This window comes from Lissotriton helveticus, chromosome 1_2 (genome assembly GCF_964261635.1).
Source record: "Lissotriton helveticus chromosome 1_2, aLisHel1.1, whole genome shotgun sequence".
NCBI lineage: Eukaryota > Metazoa > Chordata > Amphibia > Caudata > Salamandridae > Lissotriton > Lissotriton helveticus.
The window spans coordinates 378,163,862-378,168,993 of NC_136058.1; positions in this window are offsets into that span (position 1 = coordinate 378,163,862).

Below are 5,132 nucleotides of genomic sequence, written 5' to 3' on the forward strand. Positions count from 1 at the left end.
AGCACTGAAGGGGCTAGTATATCAACACTTTCCCTCCTGTTGCGCAGGTTGGAGTTTGAAAAATAGATTGTATTATGCCTTTAGTTTGTGTGTCCTCTAGATAAAGTTGATCTACTGACTTGCGATGCCAAGGCATCTCGCTGTAAAGGAATGCGATGTCACAGCATGCATTTGTGCATTTGAATAGATGGCCGCCTATAACCCCTTCGCTGCGGCGGGTTTTCAAATGGGTTTGGGCATGGAGCTGCCCGGGACCCGTGGAGCCCGTCCTGGGCACTCTGACAAGCTGTTGGCCCGGGGAAGGGAGCCCCAGACGACCGGGACCTGTGGAGCCCGTCCTGGGCACTCCTGTATGCCGTTGGCCCGGGGAAGGGAGCCCCGGACGTCCGGGTCCCGTGGAACTCGTCCTGGGCACTCTGACATGCCGCTGGCCCGGGGAAGGGTGCCCCGGACGCCCGGGGCCCGTGGAGCCCGTCCTGGGCACTCTGACAAGCCGTTGGCCCGGGGAAGGGAGCCCTGGACGCCCGGGACCCGTGGAGCCCGTCCTGGGCACTCTGGAATGCTTTGGCCCGGGGAAGGGAGCCCCGGACGCCCGGGGGAGGACTGCCCGGGACCCGTGGAACTGGTCCTGGGCACTTTTACATGCCGTCGGCCTGGAGGTGGGTGCCCTGGACGCCCGGGGGAGGCCTGCCCGGGACCCGTGGAGCCCTTCCCGGGTACTTTGCCAATGCCGTTGGCCTCATGGAGATGGTTGCCCCGGACGCGTCCGGGGGAGGCCTGCGCGGGACCCATGGAGCCCGTCCTGGGCATTGAGCCATGCCGTTGGCCTGGAGATGGGAGCCCCGGACGCCCGGGGGGAGGCCTGCCCGGGACCCGTGGAGCCCTTCCCGGGTACTTTGCCAATGCCGTTGGCCTCATGGAGATGGTTGCCCCGGACGCGTCCGGGGGAGGCCTGCGCGGGACCCATGGAGCCCGTCCTGGGCATTGAGCCATGCCGTTGGCCTGGAGATGGGAGCCCCGGACGCCCGGGGGAGGACTGCCCGGTACCCGTGGATCCCGTCCTGGGCTCTTTGACATGCCGTCGGCCTGGAGGTGGGAGCCCCGGACGCCCGGGAGCGGGCTGCCCGGGACCCATGGAGCCCGTCCTGGACACTTTGACATGCCGTCGGCCTGGAGGAGGGTGCCCCGGACGCCCGTGGGAAGCCTGGTCGGGACCCGTGGAGCCCTTCCCGGGTACTTTGCCAATGCCGTTGGCCTCCTGGAGATGTGTGCCCCGAACGCCCGGGGGGAGGGCTGCCCGGGGCCCGTGGAGCCCGCCCTGGGCACTTTGACATGCCGTCGTCCTGGAGGTGGGAGCCCCGGAAGCCCGGGGGAGGGTTGCCCGGGACCCATGGAGCCCTTCCCCGGTTACTCTGCCATCCCGTTGGCCTCCTGGAGATGGGTGCCCCGGACGCCCGGGGGAGGTCTGTCCGGGGCCCATGGAGCCCGTCCTGGGCAGTGTGACATGCCGTCGGCCTGGATGTGGGAGCCCCGGACGCCCGGGGGGGAGGCTGCCCGGGACCCGTGGAGCCCTTCCCGGGTACTTTGCCATCCCGTTGGCCTCCTGGAGATGGGTGCCCCGGACGCCCGGGGGGAGGTCTGTCCGGGGCCCATGGAGCCCGTCCTGGGCAGTGTGACATGCCGTCGGCCTGGAGGTGGGAGCCCCGGACGCCCGGGGGAAGGCTGCCCGGGACCCGTGGAGCCCTCCCCGGGTACTTTGCCATCCCATTGGCCTCCTGGAGATGGGTGCCCCGGCCGCCCAGGGGCGGTCTGTCCGGGACACGTGGAGCCCGTCCTGGGCATTGAGCCATGCCGTTGGCCCGGAGAATGGAGCCCCCAGACGCCCGGGGGAGGTGTTGCCCAGGCATATCTCATCTGGTCCCCCGGGCAGAGAACCACCAGCCCTGGAGAGGTGTCCGGGCGTACCCTGCCCCTAGTAATCCGGAGGGAAATTACCCCCCTTTCTTGCAATCCGTGCACGCGAGGTGACAGAGGGGACCCAAGGCGTAAAAGAACCCGACCTCATGGCGCCCTAGCTGGGATCCGGGAGGCGAATGGCACCTCATCGGGACTTCCAGGGAAGCCCGGCCATCTGGTCGCCCCATTGGAAAGCATCGCGGGCGACCAGATGGCCGGGATCGAAAGGACTCCCAGCTCCCCATCCATCCCAAGCCTTCGCGGTAGGGTTCCTGACTTCCTGCCCACGCAAGGCAGGGCTCTTGGACCCCGGCTGGGCCTCAGGCGCAGGTTGGACCACCGGAGCTCTAGGGCCCGGACGACCTGGGGGAGGAATGCCCGGGACCCGTAGAGCCCGTCCTGGGTACTTTGACATGCCGTCGGCCTGGAGGTGGGTGCCCCGGACGCCCGGGGGAAGCTGCCCGGGACCCATGGAGCCCGTCCTGGGTACTTTGACATTCCGTCGGCCTGGAGGTGGGAGCCCCGGATGCCCGGGGAGAGGTCTGCCCGGGACCCATGGAGCCCGTCCTGGGTACTTTGCCTATGCCGTTGGCCTCATGGAGATGGGTGTCCCAGACGCCCGGGGGAGGGCTGTCCCAGACTCATGGAGCCCGTCCTGGGCACTTTGACATGCCGTCTGCCTGGAGGTGGGAGCCCCGGATGCCCGGGGGAGGGCTGCCCGGGACCCATGGAGCCCGACCCGGGCACGCTGCCATGCCGTCAGCCTGGATGGAGCCCCGGACGCCCGGGGTACGAGTGACCGGGACGCATGGAGCCCGTCCTGGGCACTTTTCCGTGCCTTCGGCCTGGAGCCCCCAGACACCCAGGGGAGGACCACCGTGAAAACCATGGAGCCCGACCCGGGCACTCTGCCATACCGTCAGCCTAGATGGAGCCCCGGACGCCCAGGGGACGAATGCCCGGGACGCATGGAGCCCGTCCTGGGCACTTTTCCATGCATTCGGCCTGGAGCCCCCAGACACCCAGGGGAGGACCACCGTGAAAACCATGGATCCCGACCCGGGCACTCTGCCATGCCGTCAGCCTGGATGGAGCCCCGGACGCCCGGGGGATGAATGCCCGGGACGCATGGAGCCTGTCCTGGGCACTTTTCCATGCCGTCAGCCTGGATGGAGCCCCGGACGCCCGGGTGACGACTGCCCAGGAGCCATGGAGCCCGTCCTGGGCAATTTGACATGCGGTTGGCCTGGAGGAAGGAAGCCCCGGGTGGCCTAGGGAGGTGTTGCCCAGGCATAGCCCATCTGGTCCCCATGGCAGAGAACCGCCAGCCTCGGAGGGGTGTCCGGGCGTACCCTTCTCCCTAGTAATCCGGAGGAAAATTACCCCCTTTTCTTGTAATCTGTGCACGCGAGGTGACAGAGGGGACCCAAGGCGCGAATGTACCCGACCTCCTGGAGCCCTCGCTGGGATCCGGGCGGCGAATGGCACCTCATCGGGACTTCCAGGGAAGTTCGGCCATCTGGTCGCCCTTATAGGAAAGCGTTGCGGGCGACCAGATGCCCGAGGGGATCCGGGCGACCAGATGGCCGAGGGAATCTGGGCGATCTGATGGCTGGACACGGAAGTGAAGCCGCCTGGACTCTCCCGACCCTGTCCCTGTCCCCGTCCCCGTCCCGGGACGAATGCCCGGGACGCATGGAGCCCGTCCTGGGCACTTTTCCATGCCTTCGGCCTGGAGCCCCCAGACACCCAGGGGAGGACCACCGTGAAAACCATGGAGCCTGACCCGGGCACTCTGCTATACCGTCAGCCTGGATGGAGCCCCGGACACGCCCGGGGGACGAATGCCCGGGACGCATGGAGCCCGTCCTGGGTACTTTTCCATGCCTTCGGCCTGGAGCCCCCAGACACCCAGGGGAGGACCACCGTGAAAACCATGGAGCCCGACCCGGGCACTCTGCCATACCGTCAGCCTGGATGGAGCCCCGGACACGCCCGGGGGACGAATGCCCGGGACGCATGGAGCCCGTCCTGGGCACTTTTCCATGCCGCCGGGGTGGATGGAGCCCCGGGCGCCCAGGGGACGACTGCCCAAGAGCCATGGAGCCCGTCCTGGGCAATTTGACATGCCGTCGGCCTGGCGGAAGGAGGCCACGGGTGGCCTAGGGAGGTGTTACCCAGGCATAGCCTATCTGGTCCCCATGGCAGAGAACCACCAGCCTTGGAGGGGCGTCCGGGCGTACCCTGTCCCTAGTAATCCGGAGGGAAAATACCCTCCTTTCTTGTAAACTCTGCACGCGAGGTGACAGAGGGGACCCAAAGCGTGAAAGTACCCGACCTCCTGGAGCCCTCGCTGGGATCTGGGAGGCAAATGGCACCTCATCGGGACTTCCAGGGAAGTTCGGCCATCTGGTCGTCGCATTTGTGGAGCCCTGGGAGAGAACTGGGGCTCGGCAGGGCCAGGGTGCCAGCAGGTCCCAGTCTGCCAGGTCACCAGGTCTGGGGATATGCTGCCCATGCGCTGCCGGGGCCCGGGCATGACCTCCGGTGGGCCCTCAGGTGCGTCAGTCCGGCACGGGGAGGCTCTGAACCTGCTTGGCTGGGGCCAGGGCTCCACAAATCCACTCGCCCGCTCGACCGGGGCCTAAACGGCATCCGGCTCATGGCGGGCTTGGGGCTTAGCTTCCAAACCCTACCCCCAGGCCAGGGAGAGCCTCTGCAGGCCCCGATGGTCCCCAGGGCCCGGAACCTCGGCTGGCTTGCAGGACGGGGGCTCCAGCACCCCGGGACCTGCCGGACAGAGTTCAAGCCCCAGGCACGGTCCCATGTTCCGAACCCTAGCCAGGCCGGGGAATGCCTCCCCAGGCCCAGAGGGATCCTAGCGCCCAGACCCTCGACTGCCTTGCAGGACAGGGGGCTCCAGCACCCTCGGGGCCTGCCAGATGGAGTTCATGCCCCGGGCCAGGTCCCAGCTTCCAAACCCTAGCCAGGCTGGGGAGAGCCTCCCCGGGCCCCGGTGGAGCCCCGTCCCCAGCGCCCGGACCCTCTGGTGGCCTGTGAGACGGGGGGCTTGCGCACCCCGGGGCCGGCCGGCCGGAGCACAAGCCCCGGGCCCGGTCCCACCTTCCGAACCCTAGCCAGGCTGGGGAGAGCCTCCCCTGGAACCGGTGGAGCAC